The following is a 19880-nucleotide window of genomic DNA, read 5'->3' on the forward strand; positions in this document are numbered from 1 at the left end:
AGCAGAACTGAGCTTACCTGCAGCGGTGTTGACATGGGCTCCCCACTGTAGTTTCTCGTCCAATGTTAACCCTAGAAATACAGTAGACTCAGTAGGATGCAATACCTCCCCGTTCAAGGTAATATCTCTGTTCAACTTTTTTACATTAGGAAGTAAAAATTCAACACAAGTGGTTTTTTTGGCATTTAATAATAAATTATTGGCAGTAAACTATTCAGATATGTGTAAAAGAGCACTGTTCACTTCGTCAACATTTGGGTCATGCCTATCCACATTAAAAATTAATGAGGTATCATCTGCAAACAGAACTATTTCACACCTATCCTGCAAATAATAGGGAAGATCATTGATATATACCAAGAACAAGAAGGGACCTAAAATTGACCCCTGTGGAACACCAATGTTAATTGACGCACCGCTAGAACGTTCTCCATTAACAACTACAGTCTGTATCCTATCATGCAGGTATGACGCTATGAGGTTCTGGGCTTTTCCTTTAATTCCATAGTGATTAAGTTTACGTAACAAAGTACAATGTTCAACGCAGTCAAATGCCTTGGAGAGGTCACAAAATATCCCTAGAGCATTTTTTGAGTTTTCCCATGCCTTATATATATGTGTTAGAAGTGCAACTCCAGCATCTGTGGTTGAGCGCCCCTTTGTGAAACCAAACTGTTTGGTGTGCAGTAAATTATTATTTGCAAAATGACTACTCAATTGGTTTAATATTAACTTCTCGAATACCTTACTTAATGTTGGTAAAATAGAGATAGGTCTATAATTGTTACAGTCTTCTTGATCGCCCTTCTTAAATAAAGGTATAACTTTACTAAGCTTTAGTAAATTAGGAAATGTACCATAGTCACAACACTTATTAAATATGGAAGCTAAATTTTTCGCAATATTTTCTATTATATTATTAACTAAATTTACGGACATTCCCCAAAGATCACAAGTATTTTTAAGATTAAGCGTCTTAAAGGCAGTAACAATATCATTAGCAGTTACGTGTCGTAATTCAAATAATGTACTGCACTCCGCAACATGGTCCCTCAAAAAGGTCTCTGCGAGTGCTGAAGACGAATTTAAACTATTAGTAATAGTAGCAGGGACACTACTGAAGAATTCTTCAAAAGCAAGCGCAACATCAGCACTTTTGTCAATAACCCTGTCATTATTTACAAGTTTTATGGTATTACTTGATTTGCTTTTACCCATTTCACCATTAATAATTGACCAAACTGTTTTAACTTTATTATCAGAGTCGCGTATTTTTTCTTTGATATACAAACGCTTTGCAGTGAAACAAACTTTTTTAAAAATTTTTGAGTAATTTCTAACATAACTAAGAAAAGATGGGTCTTTATTATATTGCTTCATACCATATAATTCATAAAGAATGTTCCTGCACCTATGTATACTAGCTGTCGCCCATTTACTAAATGGTAAATCCTTGGTAATATTTAAAGATTTAACTTTAAATATTTTTTCAAATTCTTTATGTACTAAATTAAAAAGATTTTTAAACATTTCACAAGGACTATTAGGATAGGATTGATCATTTAGTACGGGCAGGTTTTTATTAATATTATTCCTAAATTTATTAATGCCTTTTTTAGTTATAGGCCTAACATTAATCCTTTTAAATGTAGGTATGCAATCCCATTCAAAAACTACTTTCTGGCCACAGTGATCCGAAGTCAATGTATTGAGAATATTTTTCTCTAAACAGATGCAGTCACAGTATATATTATCAATACAAGTTGCAGAAGTAGGTGTAATTCGTGTGGGTTCGTTAAAAAGTTTATATAGATTAAATGACTGAAACAAATTAACAATTCGTGTAGCCGTTTGTGTTTGTAAAAGTAAATCAATATTAAAATCACCACATACTATAACTTTTTTTTTACTCCTGCTTAGACGCTTTAATATTTCTTCCATGACTGTCTCAAACATATTATAGTCACTGGAAGGGGGTCTATAAACGCAAACAATAATATAACGCTCCAGCTCCACACAGGACAGTTCAATGGTCCGTTCTACAGAAAGACTAACAATGTCAGTTCGTTCTTTACATTTTACACTATCATGTACAAAAATAACAGAACCTCCGTGAATAGCCTGTGTCCTAAAGTATATACTTTTTAATTTGTAATTTTCAATATTTACTAACGACTGACATTGTTTAAGCCAATGTTCTGTTACACAAAATATTTTAATATTGTTATCATTCAGAAACAATTCTATTTCTAACAATTTGCTAGCCAAGCCTTGAATATTTTGATGCACAATGGAAAAACACTGCTTAGCTGTTGTCTTATATACTAGTTTAAATCTAGCTTAGGGCTAGATTGTCTGTCTACACTTAATCTAGGTTGATGTATAAAATTACTACTACATAAAATTATAGTAGATCGATGGTCTGATACCGAACATGTACCAGACTGGTTAATATTATATGCTATTAACATAGCAAGTTCACGCTTATATCTATATGGCAGATACACTGTATTCTTTGTCAAAGTAAAAGATTTAATACATGAGTTAATGTCAAAGTAAATAAATGCATCACGATGATGATTTGTTAGGTTATACAATTTTAAATTCATATTATAAATTAATCTATTTTGTTCTTGTGTCAAACCAGGTAGGTATGGCAAGGTACACAACATAAATTTACATTTAGTCTTACTACTAATATCTAACATTTTTTTTAATCCTACATCAATATCCTTATTATTTATATTTAAACTGTCCCCATATAATATAATTACAATTCTCAAATTAACCTATTCATCTGGGGGCACGGTAGTGCCCCCGCCAAGACGAGCCAAGCGACTACGCGCACGGGCACTACCTACCTTTTCTCGAAGCGCTTCGATGTTTTTTTGAACCCTCATAACTTGGGTTTGGATTATGCTAGATCAACAAAATTTTCGGGATATATTGTCAATAGCGGACTTATTGAACATATTAAGTTTTAATTACATTAGCTTTTATACTTCAGATTGTATTTATATCTAAAAAACGCTAATTTCGTCACTGACTCACTGATGATCATCAAAATTCTTAAGGTATTTCCTAATGCCCTAGAAAGCTGAAATTTTGTATGTAAGCTAGTATTAGCACACAAACAACAAAAAAATTATAAAACTTGTAACTTTCATCCCCCAACCCCTTAAACTAGGGGATGGGAGTTTGTATGAGACCTGTAATTTTAAATTAAATTTTGATGACGCTAGAGGTCTAATCTAATAATCTAAAACTTGGTTCCCCTAGATATATATATATGTATAGGTACTCCTTGTTAAAAAAAAAATTAAAAATTTAATCGACATATATTGATGAGACATATACTTCAGATCAGATCATATAAATATGAATGAATAGAAGTGTTGCGAACGTCTCCTGCCTCTTACGTCCACACAGTAGCTAAAAATAAAAAATAAAATTGTTACAAACAACTTACAAAAAGAAATGAAATCCCACCAAAAACATTTTCATGTAAAATGTTGCCAAGACGAGTCCATATGACTCGCACTGTCAAAAAGTTATCAGATCTCATGTAGAGCCAAGCTTCTAACACTACACGCCCTAACTCTACAAGGCCTAACTTCACAAACTCTACACCTTAGTCAAAATATGTGGCTTGGCCGTTCGTTACTACAAGAACTATTGTATAACACAAAAGTAATGAACAGTGAATTAATTTTTCACCTTACGCCGATGTGAATGTAGCGAAATGGCCAGGCCACATATTTTGACTAAGGTGTAGAGTTTGTGAAGTTAGGCCTTGTAGAGTTAGGGCGTGTAGTGTTAGAAGCTTGGCTCTACATGAGATCTGATAACTTTTTGACAGTGCGAGTCATATGGACTCGTCTTGGCAACATTTTACATGAAAATGTTTTTGGTGGGATAATCCTTACTAATATTATAATTCGATTCAATTCAATTTTTTCGTAGGGTGGTAATTACTAATATTACAACCGCGAAAGTATGTATTTTTGTTTGTGTGTCTTTCACGTCGCAACGGAGTTTATTTATTGTATGATTTATGTGTCTGGTGATATACATTGATAGGATAGTAAAATACTTTTATATTATATGTATAAAATACACTATCTTCTCTTATATATAAAAATGAATCGCAAAATGTGTTGGTAAGCGCATAACTCGAGAACGGCTGAACCGATTTCGATAATTCTTTTTTTATTATATTCCTTGAAGTACGAGGATGGTTTTTATGTAGAGAAAACGTAAATATGTACCACGGGCGAAGCCGGGGCGGACCGCTAGTTTATAATAATTCTTTCATACAATACCAGCAATAGAAACGAAACTATACCTTTAAGTATGAGCGAGCCGATTTATATAATCTACAAGCTGTGCACCCCGGCTTTGCTTGTGTTACACAGTCGAAGATTGGTCGTATTCAGAAACCTTCATGGATTCATGCGCAATCTCAGAGAATACTAATGTATAGGTACTCTGCAATGCACAAAACTTTGCTGAAGATAATCACATAAACAAATGCATTGTACGATTACGATTATAATACGATTCTATAAAGGACATACAGACAAACATTCTATTCTATATACCTAATAGAGATAAACTACGATAACATGGCGCGCCCCTCCAAAATTCAAAACGTTTGAAAGTATGTATTTGTGAAAGTATTTACAATGCACCACCAAGATTCACAACGCATGTGTGCGTAATGAGACGGCCGTCAAACAAAAACAAATCCACGGATTTGTTGCTCGACTAGTCCCGCTCTAATCGCTCATTATTATTAGTAATGGCGCTGCACTGACGTATTCTTTGAAAACGACACGTGCGTTGTCTTGGGCGCTCGGCAACTTATGATTAGTTGACCAACAAATCTGGACGTAAAGTACTAAAGACGAATACGTACAACTACATACAAACTCCTTCGTAAGGATGTCACTACACACATTGAAACAGTAATTTGGAGGGGCGCGCCATGTTATCGTAGTTTATCTCTACAATCTACATACATATTAATTACATATAATAATTATCGATCTTTATCTCAGGCATAGAAACAACGTCAAAACATAAATAAAATAAATAAATAAAAAAAGAAAACAGATTTTTTCCTCCTACACTCATTCCGATTCATCGTTTATAGATTACTAACAAATTAATTAGTAATAAATACTTGAATAATTACCCTGTTATTGTGCGTATGTAATAATAAAATTTTATATTGTTGATAAGGGGAAAAATAAGATGTAAAATTATTATAAAACAATTTTTACATATTAGTAAGGAAATGTTAATCTTCTTATATATAAAAATGAATCGCAAAATGTGTTGGTAAGCGCATAACTCGAGAACGGCTGAACCGATTTCGATAATTCTTTTTTTATTATATTCCTTGAAGTACAAGGATGGTTTTTATGTAGAGAAAACGTAAACATGTACCACGGGCGAAGCCGGGGCGGACCGCTAGTAACACAATATAAATTATAATTAACCTTTATTTGACCGCCTCCTTGGTATAAGTGAAGTGAAGTCCCATGTCCCCTAGTGGGGTAAGGGGCAGATGCGTTATACATCTGTTTCACTGATCGATTTTCTCTAGGGACAAGTAGGTGAACAGCCTTCTGTGTCCTGCCAGACCGCGACAATTTTTTTTCTTCGTCTCCACCGGGAATCGAACCCAGGACCCCTCGGTGCTACGCTCACGCGTCTGCCACTGTACCAAGGAGGCGGTCATGTCATGTTTTATGTATAGCTTCAAGACATAACTTACCAGATGTAGTCTATTAGAAAATTATTGCCTATAGGTACTAATGCGGAATCATATTTTAATACGCTGTTATTAAATTAATTGACTATTATTATTATAAATTGTAGAATATGTGGACATATTATAGAGATGTTATTAAGGATTTATAATACTGTAAGATATTTTTATAATATTATATTATTAGGTAGCCATATTAATGTCTAAGGATACATTAGTTTATTTTTGTTCTGTCTAATTTTTATAAACACTTATTGGCACTTTTACACAACTCAGTGGTTTGCTTCTGTTATCAAGTGAATGGCAGTGCTGTGTGTGTATTGTTTATTTTATTAATTCACTAATATGCAAATTTAATGTTCGCTCGCTGCTTTAAATTTTAAGTGTGAAAGAATTCATACTCTATATCGGAGACGGAGGTCTCCGATATAGAAGACCATGCTTCGACTAGCTTCTCCTTAACAAATTATTTACCTACTAAACCTTCCTCGAGTTGTCCATTGGAGGAAACTTAATGAAAATCGGTGCGGCCGTTTTTGAGGTTATCGCGATCAAACAGACAGACGTGGTGGAAGGTTTTATAATACAGAAGCTGCGCCCCGCGGTTTCACCCACGTGGCTCCACTACTGTTGGTCCTAGCGTGATGGTATATAGCCTATAGCCTTCCTCGATAAATGGGCATTCTAACACCGAAATAATTTTTCAAATCGGACCAGCAGTTCCTGAGATTTGCGCGTTCAAACAAACAAACTCTTCAGCTCTAATATTATAAAAAAATATATATATATATATATATATATAAAATACTAGCGGTTCGCCCCGGCTTCGCCCGTGGTACCTACATGTTTAAACTATCCTATCTCTCAAGTTGGATCGAACTGCACATGGTGTGCGAATTTTATTATTATCGGTCAAGTGGTTTAGGAGTCCATTGAGGACAAACATTGTGACACGCGAGATTTATATATATTAAGATATAGTATAGATAAGTATAGATTTGTTGTACCTACCTACTGATAAAAATAATAAAACATATTATATAGTCAGGGTACCAACTATACTTATATACGGTACCGATTGTCGCCCAGTCTAGTCGATTGTGCATCCCGTTAATCCTATGAGAGGATATTTCCGCAGAATATAGGCTGATACAAATGTATATTTTGTTTTTTATTTGAATACCTATATAAATGATTTTTTTTTATATTCAATTGTAATGTTTTTTATAGATTTGTAAGATGTGAAAACCAGGTTTTTTTTTCAAAATGGTATATGAATAAAATTATTAAATTAACATGTAGTATTTACATAGATATATCTATCGACTACATTGTTATTTGGTTTCATTCGGAATTGTTAATTGAAACCGTAATTTTTACTAAGCACACTTACACACAATTTTTTACACGAAATTTTTTGAAATTTTTGTATTTTTGTTTCGGCTAATATTTAAAATACGGCTAGGCCTGTTATTAAATTCATAGCATAACAAGTGTTTTATAATTATTTTTATACGATAAAAAAGTTTCCGTAAAAAACAACCTTGATGCAGACAAAGTTGGATGTCATCTTAGATTATGGATTGGTCTCCGCGCGCGCGCTACGACTAGATACCGCCGGCGTACTTGAAAAATGCGGCAACTTATAGTACGCCGAATTCGGCGTACCCAAGCCAGTCGTGTCACAAGCATTGTGTGGAGAGGGTGAACCGATAGTTTATAAAGATTTTGAACAAAATCTGAAGTAGAATGCCTATTTGTGTCATAAAACTATTTAAAAATAATACAACAAAAAATAAGAAAGACACTGGGATCACGTACCATCACTAAGTATCGTATTATTCGAAATTTCTCCTTTACTTCGAAAAATTTTTCTACGAAAATACGACGCCATTCAGTGTTGCCGTATTGCATATCCAAAAAAATACACGTGGTTGAGGAAATATTTTAGCAATAATTTGAACTTTTTTTTTTCAATACTATTACTAACACATGTATAAAAAAGTATAATACAATAATTTATTTCTGTTTAACCATGTTTAACTGACTCATATAATATGTTTTTTTTTTAATTTCCGCTTTTTTACTTTTAAATAGGGATGTAACGATACCGATACCGATACCGATATATCGGCCGATATATCGGCAAGCCGATATATCGGTATCGCCGATAATAAATCAACCGATACCGATATTTTTTTATTAAATTCTTTCTTTTCTTTTATGTTTTTGCATTGTATTCATTCATATTGTTTTATTTCTGTTTCTGTAATAGTGTTAAGGAAGAGCGGAACCTCCTGACACAAGCATTTTATTTGCTTACTAGGAGTGTTCCAATCACAAATTTGTTTATATAAAGGAAAGAAATAAGTAATTTTGAATTTTTTTAATTTTTAACGTGATAACGTTTTTAAAATCGTTTTAGTCGGGTGACATGTTCATAAACTTGTGTCACACCAAAACCTCACGAGCGCGATCGCAGGTATAACGAGAGAGAGACGGACCGATCTCCCGTTTCATCTCGAGCGCTGCCACTGCATTATGTTATCACGTAAACATCTCGATCGTAAACCTACTTTACAAACAACCAATTTTTTTGATATCAAATAATTCAAAAATCCGCGCCCAATGAACGATGCTGGAGGCCGCCCGCGCGTGCGCACTTTGTTTTCTGAAAAAACTCTACCATAGTAAACTTTTATTAGGTACTGATTGTATGTGTATTACTTAAAGTTTAACTGACTTCGTAAAATAATAATACTAAAATAAATGGTTTTGTTGTTTTTTGATTTGGCATTTTTATTTAAAAGAATACGATTAACAGTTGTCTCTGTTAAATGTTGGTAGCTTTTTATGCATAATTCACTATTAATTTTTCTACCAAGCCATCGATATCGGTATCGGTATCGGTATCGCCGATACATTACCACAAATATCGGTATCGGTATCGTATCGGCAAAATCATGTATCGTTACATCCCTACTTTTAAACAACCTTTGTGACTATAGTATAGTAGCGTCGCAAGTGGATTTGACTCACATGTTCATGGATTCGATTCCCGGCCAGGTCAGGATGAAAAAAATATTTTTCAAACTTCTTTCCAAGATGCCAGATTTCCCATTTATGAGGTAAAATTTATGTAGCTGGCAGCCCAATTCTTCACACACACTAGCGTCTTTACAAATTGCCTAACACACACTACAGAAATGAGTTGCCGCACTCACAGAGCTATTGTTTTTAGGTGGGGCGGTATCTAGTCGTAGCGCGCGCGCGGAGACCAATCCTTAATCTAAGGATGTCATCTAGTATTTGAATAATTCGAGAATTTTCTTCAATAAATATTATTTAAATTTATTAAAATCAAATTAATTTAATACATTATTGTTATATATAATACTAGCGGTCCGCCCCGGCTTCGCCCGTGGTACATATGAAAAATAGATGTTGGCCGATTCTCAGACTTACCCGATATGCACAGAAAATTTCATGAGAATCGGTCCACCCGTTTCGGAGGAGTAGGTATGCAGACTAACATTGTGACACGAGAATTTTATATATAAGATACAACCTAAGTATACAACAAATTAAGTACTTACATTTTGTTCTGGACGTTCTTTATTGTGCTTTTCAGATCATAAATTCATTATTAGTAAAAAACCGATTTTCAGTTTTTTTATAGTCTTATAATAAACGTTTACTATAATAATAAACGTTTGTTTGAACGCGTTAATCTCAGGAACTACTGGTCCGATTTGAAAAATTATTTCGGTGTTAGATAGCCCATTTATCGAGGAAGGCTATGGGCATCAGGAGCGGAGCAAGGCGGGTGAAACCGCGGGGCACAGCTAGTTATAGATAATCTGCTTTCATTAGGTTAGATTTAAAGTTAATACGTATATCTTATTTTATTAATATTCTTATGTTTGGATCGTAAAATAAGTTACACAATTAAGTTTATATTGTCTTAGGTTATGGTTTCAAAGGGACTGTATAAGTTCAAGGATAAAATACATTGAGATAATATTAATAGGAGACGACACCGCCTACATCACTTATGTTCCACTCAACATACGTCATGTGACGTATGTTGAGCGGTATTTTTTAATGGTTTTAAAGTGAAACGCATCAAACATGCCTTCGTGTGTGTTACGATATTGCACAAATAATACAAATAATACGGAAAAGTGCAAAGGAATAACTTTCATCGTTAAGTACCTAACTAAATAATAATTTTTAAAACTTAGAGCAAAAAAATGGCGCACAGATTTTGTTCGTGGTGTCTCCTCCATACGTAGTAATATTATCTCAATGATAAAATAATACTTTATTACAATTATAAAATTTCCATGAATACATTATGTATTGATTATAAATGTAAATAAGTGCATAGAAATAAATGCAGATAAGTAATTTTAAGTCTAATTGTAATATTGAATTAATATTAAACAATGCATATTATCAAAATGTCTCTAGTCTCGATCTACATTAAATAATATAAAATGCTTGTATGTTTGTCACGGATAATCTCCGAAACGGTGGGACCGATTTTGAAAGAAACTTTAAATTTGATGCTTAGTATATTTTTAGAGAATAACTCGACTTACCTAAAATGTAATTTTTAAGATGAAGTCACGGTCATTTATTCCATAATCTAGAAACCAGGTTGAAGAGGCATTCCTATTGAAATTCGTAATTTGTTTTGTATTTAAAATTCTTACGAAAGCTTTAATAATTTAGCTTATGAAGGCTGAAATAAAATAAATTATTAGTATAAGTAAAAATGGTATTGACCTGTGTTATATTTTAAATGTTATGTTAATTAAGTACTTACCGAACTATTTTTGTTATTTAATATTTATTGTTAATTGATTCAAACATTTTTTCGTCCAAACTAAGAAAAAAAAGTAAGCTAGCCGAATTACAAAATTAGTAGAATACCTACGAACTTATTTATATTCTTCAGACTTCTCGTGTGCTTATGAACGAAATAATCATCACATAAATCTATCTTCTTAGAGCCGATCTTATTCGATTTAAAATCCTGCAAGATAAAGGCCAAGGCACACGCTGTAGCACAATCAGTTATTACCGTCTATATAAATTGGTATGAGCCTGTTACGCGCGCAGTTACCCGTTGCACCTTGCATTACACAAGCACTTGACAGTTCGCGTTTGACAGCGCGCCAATTTTTTTCACGCGCGCGTCTGTGACATTTTGTGCGTTCCAAATTTGAATTTGTGTTTTTTTTTCTCGGATTTTGATCTGTGGTTTTTGCAGTGAGTGTTTTTTTTTTAATTTTAGATAAGCTGAGGTGTAAAATTTTATTGTTAAAATTATCTTCATATAGAATTAATTTAATAAAGAGGGTTTTTATTTTATAACTATTATTTATTATAACGTAAAATATTATTTCCTAGTTCTATGTAGTTCTATGTATGAAAAAAAATAGTTAGTTTTAATTAAAGCGGTGAATACATAATTAATAATAAGCTATTTATAAAAATTAAATAATGAAATGGTATGGATGTTTTTAATTGATAGAGACAATTTATATAATTCACGTAAGTAAATAAAATCTTCTGAAATAGGAAATATTAAAACTAGCCGATAATAAACATATTAAATCGGAATGCAACCTCTAAAATATAAACAATTTAATTTTAAAATTAAAATAAACGACACAATTAAAACCAATAGCACATGAAATCTGTACTAGGTACTAATAATTTAATTTTCGCTTTTAATACAGTTCATTTGTAGATATGAATGTAAAGGACACGTTATCGTATGTAATTGCGTAAAAAAATATTAATTATTTTTGTATAAATTGCAATAATTACAACATTAAATAAGTAAATTATATTACTAAAACAATTAATTATCATGATAGTAAGAATATTTTGTTATCACGTGTTGTTGGTTTAATTTAATTATGTACTAACATTTTAAATAAAATTACAATTAGGTACTTATATTAAGCTCAATAAAAAATTTCAACGTCTAACAAGTTTTCGGTAAGCTATGCAATTTATTTTAAATAATTATTTTAAGCAGAAGAATATAAAATATAAAAAGAAACGTCTTCCCGCCAAAAAAAAAAAAACGCACACACCCACACTTACAACAATGATTCCATGTGAGTGTCAAATAGGATAATATGTTCAGGTTATAAAATTATAAATTCTTGAGAGAAAAGTGAAACTTCTATAAGTAGTGCATTTTTTTATTTTGGTAACACTGAAAAATAAAATTCAGTAATACAGTACAATAATGATGTTATAGGTCTACCAGAATCTGATGGCATATTTATATTTGAAAAATAAAAGATTTTCATGTGGCAACTTTATTTGTCAACTATCAAATTGGTTGTCAAATTATTTGTGTTGATGATTAATTTTTAGGATTTTGTCTTCAAAATCTTCGAAATATCGATAAAACCGCTGCGATCACAAGCAAGAGGTGTTGTTTACAATGTGTATAGAAAAATATTCGATGAAGAAGGGTCAAACACATCATAATTTTCAATTTTAAAGCGCGTGAAAGATTTTATTGCTAAGTTGGACTTACCCGTTTTGATACTTTAAATTAAAAATGTTATAAATAGGTAACTATAATATTGTTTGTTGATTTAAATATAATTTTATGAAAACTTATTACAGGAGTTTCCAATTCGGCTATTTGTCAAGTCCAAGGTGTACAAATCAATTTTATAATGTGTTAATACTTACGAAAATAAACATGATTTTATTTTATTATTGTTTTATTTTATAAAAAATTATAAACAATCGTTAATTAATTAATATAGTAAATAAGTTTTGATCTGCATTATCATTACATCCATATTTTCACATGCCATAATGATATACATATATTCAAATATATTATATAGGTATGTGTAAACACATAATAATATTATGTATTACCTTTAGAAAAGTAATATGTATTTTATACATTTATTAAGTACCTACATAATATTACGTGGATATCTCATTATTAAATACAGTATTATCCACTTGTTTAATGCGACTAATGATATTGAGGACAAAATAAAAAATACGCAGTATCAAAATCGTTCAGTCCATTTTCCCTAGGGTTGCACACTCAAAATTTTGATTTCCCTAATTGCCATCAGATTCTGGTTTACCTATAAAATTATAAACCGAAATAAAATATACATACCTAGTTGAATATTTAAATATATTTTAGTATCTAAGTACCTATTTAGAAATATACAAGAAATCTTACTAAAAGTGTAAGCTCTAAAGTATCGCTTTTTAATCTTATAAAAACATGTTATGATTCATAATAACTATTAATAGATACGGTCTATGTTATTTTTTCCATGGTATATGAAAATTTTGAAATATATGAAAACTATTTTATTTTACGAAAAATTGCGGACAAAAATGGTACTTACCAATTATATAGAAAACTAGCGGTCCGCCCCGGCTTCGCCCGTGGTACATGTTTACGTTTTCTCTACATAAGAACCATCCTCGTACTTCAAGGAATATAATAAAAAAAGAATTATCGAAATCGCTTCAGCCGTTCTCGAGTTATGCGCTTACCAACACATTTTGCGATTCATTTTTATATATAAGATTTTTATATATAAGATTACCTATAGAAAATTCTAGCTAAAACTTTCAAGAAGTAAACCACATATTCAAATTAACATATTTTTAATTTTAAAATTACTTCCCATATGGAATAATATATAAGACTTCTCGTTTGTTCACCGGTTGACATGCCGTCCATTGTCAAATCATTAATTATTACATAAATATTATAAAAATTATTTAAAATTAGACGAAAAAATAAATACATTTAAAATAAAAAAATAATATGCAAGCGTTTGGCGCTAATTTGGCGCTAATCAATATTTTTGACAGTCTTTTTTAATTGAATATATTTGCCTTCAGATTTTTCAGTGTGGCAATACAGGGCAATACATTACTTTACATTTTTTATTAATTTACATTTCAACAACGTTTTTAGTGTCTATTTATTTTTATTATTATTAAATAGGTACGTAGTAATATTCAAACTCTGTCATAATATTATGTATAATAATATGTACTTACAATAAAAATATAATGTTTATTCTATAAAATACAGTATATCCTATAATAAAAACTACTGGGCCTATCCGAATCAAATTTTTATGCGACCAATTCGAAACTATTCCGCATCAATTAAAATAAGCATCACTTAAATCGGTTCAGAAACCTCGACCTAAAAATATACAACCCCTAAAATAGCGTTAATTACCTACTGGTTTTCAACAATATGTTGGTTTTCATAATACTTATATGGTTTTACCACTATGCAACAATTAGGTAACTTCGTTATTTTTTGTATCTATAGTTTTTCTAGCGATTAATGAGATTAATTTTAGATTTTGTTAACTTACGTAAGCTTAATATTTTTTAAATACTGCTGACGTTTTTCCTATATTCGTTTGAACTTTAATCATGAAAAAATTTAAAAAAATTGTTGATTTAACTCTATTATTTTTCGTTATAGAGTAACTATTAAGTAATCTTAGTATCTGTGATTTATCTATAAACTAGCTGCTCGCCCCTGCTTCGCTCACGTCTAAACTCTAAAGGATGGAATCTCGAACGGATTGAATTTATTTTTAACCGACTTCAAAAAAAAGGAGGAGGCTCGTTAATAATTTAAATTATGCATACATATTTTTAATAATGCTTTTTCTAATAGCTACTTAATACTTTTTATACCATAGCTTCTCGCCCTGACTTCGCCCAATTCGACTTTATCAAAATAAAATATAAGCTCCTTAATTTCCCGGCCTAAATGCTTGCGTAAAAAGTAAAATGTGTATCATCACTACATAGTATAAAACAAAGTCGCTGTCCCTATGTTAGGGACATGTACGTGTGGGACGTGTATGCTAAAATCTTTAAAACTATAGACCGGATTTTGATGCGATGTACCAATACTTTTATTCAGTTCTACTTCGAAAAATTTTAATTAATTTTGTCATATTTAAATTTTAAACTGACTATGGTTTTATCGATTCACATAAAGTACACATCAAATGCGATTTTGCCGAAGTATGAGTCAAATATTAGTGAGCGAATAATCTTGATACTTTAGGAAAATGAATGAAGTCGGTTAAAACACTTATTATATCCATACTTCCATACTAATATCACAGTATTACCATTATTTCCTAATAATGGTAATACTGTGCTAATATTATAAATGCGAAAGTAACTCTGTCCGTCTGTTACTCAATCACGCCTAAACTACTGAACCAATTGTCATGAAATTTGGCATGGAGATATTTTGATACCCGAGAAAGGACATATAGGCTACTTTTTATCCCGGGAAAATGACGAAATCCCACGGGAACGGGAACTATGCGGGTTTTTCTTTGACTGCGCGGGTGAAGCCGCGGGTGGAAACCTAGTTATAATATATTTATCTTTATTATTTTGTAGAACTAAGGGAAAGGTCGCTTTGTGGTAAAGAAGAATTGTTGATCGCAAAGGTCATTGACCTCTGAATACTTGGAATTTAATACCTATTAATCCTTTTATGGAATAAGTACAAAAATCTATGCACTGTTTATTTATAAAATTTTAAGCTAATATTATTGGTCTGTATAAAAGCTTAATCAATTCCACGAATTTAATCTTAGTGTGGTATAGAAAGGTGCTTTTAAAAAAGCAGTGTAGGTAGATATGTCAAATTTTTTTTTTCGTCGATACCTTGAAACATAAACACCAACGAAAAATTTTTAAGGAGGTTAGAAATTATAAATTCCTTAAGTTCATATTTTAATACTTCGTATTATCATTTTATTTAATTTCATTTTATTAAATAATTAAACACATTAAAAAATTTAAACACATTTTTTTTAATTTTATAAGATGCCATCTTGTCTATGACATTTCTTTTTTTTAATCAATAGTCGTCGATAGTTATCGCGCGCGAAATTCGAATTCTAAATTCGAAATGATTTAGCGCGTAATAAATTAAGTGTACTACAACAGTAGGTCAATGTCAAAATTGTTACAAAATAAAAGATGTAACCTTAGTCGGTGGTCAAGCGGTACAGACAATAAAAGTAAAATTCAAGTACAGGCGAATTATATAACTTAATGGTTGTTTAATAATAGACAATTTGTTTTTGTTATTTATTTTGGAACGTTGATGGAATTTTGCGTAGATTGGTAGGCAAGTTGGTATTTTGTGAAGGTAAGGTTTGAATTGTATGATTTATTGGTAGAATTCGTTCTATAATTAATAGAGAGTCTTATTAAAGCATATAATATAGTGGAAATGTTGTTTTTAGGCTCTTGAATACTACTGTATAAGTATTATGAAAACGTAATGACGAAAGTGAAAAATGTAACAACGCGACGCGGTTGTAAAGTGCGAGAAACTTTGATGTAAGTAAATTAAAATTAATTGACATTTAAAATATGTTGAATGTTCTTTAATTTCTGAATTTGAAAATGATAAGTATGAAAATTATCCTTAAAATACGTTGTATTTAACAATTATGATTATTATTATTCCGATTTCCGATATTTTCATTTTAGAAAGGAAAGGAAAAACTATTTTCTTTATGCATTAATAATGATATCTTTCAAAAGAGCTTAAAATATAGACATTATAAACTATAGTAAAGGTACCATCTTATCTTAATACTTACTATTATAAAGGCGAAAGTTTGTATGGATGTATGGATGTTTGTTACTCTTTCACGTAAAAACTACTGAACCGATTACAATGAAATTTAGCATACATATAGAGGGTAACTTGGATTAACACATAGGATAGGTTTTATCCCGGAAATCCCACGGGAACGGGAACTATGCGGGGTTTCCTTTGAAAACGCGGGCGAAGCCGCGGGCGGAAATCTAGTCTAGTATAACTATAAAAATATTGTACTTATTTTTGTTTGAAAAACTACTAGGTACTCATCCACGCTGTTACCGTGTGTTTATGTATTTTTTATCCGGATAAAATAGTGAGTAAAGCCCCGGGCTGTTACTAGTGTTGAACAAAGACCTAATATAGAAGTAAATATTCTATTTCTTAGGGATGTAACGATACATGATTTTGCCGATACGATACCGATACCGATATTTGTAGTAATGTATCGGCGATACCGATACCGATACCGATATCGATGGCTTGGTAGAAAAATAAATAGTGAATTATGCATAAAAAGTTACCAACATTTAACAGAGACAACTGTTAATCGTATTCTTTTAAATAAAAATGCCAAATCAAAAAACAACAAAACCATTTATTTTAGTAGGTATAATTATTTTACGAAGTCAGTTAAACTTTAAGTAATACACATACAATCAGTACCTAATAAAAGTTTACTATTCTGCCGACCTTTAACTAGAAAGCCGTTAAGCCCACGAAGTGAGTTTCGAGTAAATGGCAAAAAACACGGAAATCGTTATTTCTTAAAAATTATGACACTTACAATAATTATTGTGAGATACATCGATCGACATTTAATTATATTATATATAAATATTAGTTTTTACCCAGAAACTGTTATAATTTATTTTTAAATTCACTTTTTCTCGTTTAGTTCAGCACTAGATTTCCGCCCGCGGCTTCGCCCGCGTTTGCAAAGGAAAACCCGCATAGTTCCCGTTCCCGTGGGATTTCCGGGATAAAAACTATCCTATGTGTTAATCAAAGTTACCCTCTATATGTGTGCTAAATTTCATTGTAATCGGTTCAGTAGTTTTTACGTGAAAGAGTAACAAACATCCATACATCCATACATCCTTACAAACTTTCGCCTTTATAATATATATTAGATATTAGATATATATTAGATATTAGATATTAGATATAATCTGAAAATTTTAACTATTTACTGGACAAGACGGCCGTTCACATACCATAGCGACTTTTTAGCTAAGTAATTTAGTATTTTTATTTTCATTTTGTGATTTTTTTTTATTTATTAATAAAATGCTTACCTAAAACGTCGTTAAGCTACTATAACTACTTTTAAGCTAAGACTTTCGTTTTAATTTAAATTTCAAAAACTTTATAATCAGCGTTTAAGGGCTTTTGGATGCTTTTGTACTATGATTCTATATAGTTGTACTAAATTTTAATCTTACTAATGTTAAAAATTTGCTGCTGTCTGAGGCTTTGCTCTCGGGAATTACATCCTCTAGGTCAACCAATGGAAAGGAAAAGGATCAAAAGCTTTTAGGTTTAAGTATTAAGGATTTAAATACTATCTAAATTAATGGTTTTAGCGTCTTATTGTGAGTAACAAGTATTTTAAACTCTTTTACTAAATGACTCTTTTAAGTTTTCGATAAAATTAACCTTTATTTCTCGTCATGTTCACGTTTATTTCATTACAGTGGCTCATTAATGGGTTAAGATTGAGATAAATCTTCTCGCTTTTCTTTTTTGGAACCGTATATTCATTTAGAATTGCAATTTTAACGTTATTTTATAAATATTCTTCTGCGAAGCCATCATGCGAGTCACGGATATTGAGTACATATAGAACCACAAACAATGTAAACATAAATCGTTTCCTGAAAAAAAAATTAAGACTTGTGCACAAGGTTTTTGAAAAAATACACCCTGGTTTCAATAGGGCTTCAAGCTCTTACATGTGGGATGCTCTTAATAAATAATGTAGAACCGCTTATCAAATGATTAGAAGACTCTTTCATCCACATTCAGAAAATATAATATACCAGAATATGTGGAAAATAGCAGGAGGTAGAAAACTTTTTATTTGCTACAATGTAAAAAATACAAACCTTAATAATCTAATACATATAAAGATAAGAAAAAATAGCAATAGTTGCAAAATGGACTCCCCGTCAGCGGGTCAAAGGTAGTGTACTCCTAACAATTTTTGTATCACCATCTCTAGTACATTGCTTGACAGTCGATTACTAATTCCACCCAAGGGGTAAATTACATAATTAATAAATAGTTTTAAAAATTAAATAGTACAGACTGTCTTTCTTCTCTTTCTCGGTTACAGTGACAAATCAGAGTCTAAACAGAGAAGTACGATTGAAAGTTCGCACTGTCGTAACCATTACCTACCAAATTTTCGTAACTTTGACTTGTTATATTTTCCGTAATTTAGCTGCTAGATTGTTTAAAACTTAGTAAACCTGATCAGAAACAATACGTCTTGTAAAAGAAAATCAAAAACAATCGGTACTCTGCTTGGGAGCGACATTATTTCATCATCACTCTCATCCCCAAAACTGATGCATCACCAGAATCGGATAACTGCCTTTTAGCTAAAAAATGAGGGTTAGCTGCTTTGTAGCTAAGCAAAAAAGTGTTATTAGAATTTTTCCTAAATAAAATTACTTAACTAAAAAAAGCGTTAAGGGCGAGTAACTGCAAATAAGGTAAGGATTTCCATTGGAATCGTTATATGAAAGCATATCATAAAGCAGTTATAGTCCTTTTGCGTCCCTATAGTCAAGTATAATCTGATAACGTACTTTTAGTCAAGTAAAAAGCTAAAAAATAATTATTAAATCTGGCGGTTAAGGTACTTTAAAGGAAATTTAGCGAAGTAGTGTTGGTTAGACGCTTTCAAGTTATGGAATCGCTGAAAATTGTGTTACTTAACGGCTTACAATATTTTCATATATTTATAACTATTAATGATTCTTAGACAGAAAGATAGAGAATTCTGAACTCTATCACCCTACATTTAAAACTGAAAATTGACCATTTGAGGGTTAACGGCTTTTTTTTAACAAAGGACGGCAGTATTGGTAGAGTTTTTTCAGAAAACAAAGTGCGCACGCGCGGGCGGCCTCCCGCATCGTTCATTGGGCGCGGATTTTTTGAATTATTTGATATCAAAAAAATTGGTTGTTTGTAAAGTAGGTTTACGATCGAGATGTTTACGTGATAACATAATGCAGTGGCAGCGCTCGAGATGAAACGGGAGATCGGTCCGTCTCTCTCTCGTTATACCTGCGATCGCGCTCGTGAGGTTTTGGTGTGACACAAGTTTATGAACATGTCACCCGACTAAAACGATTTTAAAAACGTTATCACGTTAAAAATTAAAAAAATTCAAAATTA

General features: G+C 31.5%; 1 protein-coding gene across 1 annotated transcript in view; it reads left to right on the top strand.

Moving 5' to 3' along the window:
• The first annotated feature begins 10915 nt into the window (after window positions 1-10915).
• e (nonribosomal peptide synthetase ebony) overlaps window positions 10916-19880 on the top strand; it is a 52879-nt gene continuing 43914 nt past the window's right edge. The window contains exon 1 of the mRNA XM_089709760.1: window positions 10916-11053. The gene's annotated coding sequence lies outside the window, so the exon portion shown is untranslated. The remainder of the gene's footprint in view (window positions 11054-19880) is intronic.

This window comes from Colias philodice, chromosome 23 (assembly GCF_061535455.1).
Source record: "Colias philodice isolate Cphi_HAF_F1 chromosome 23, ilColPhil1 Martin Lab GWU primary, whole genome shotgun sequence".
NCBI lineage: Eukaryota > Metazoa > Arthropoda > Insecta > Lepidoptera > Pieridae > Colias > Colias philodice.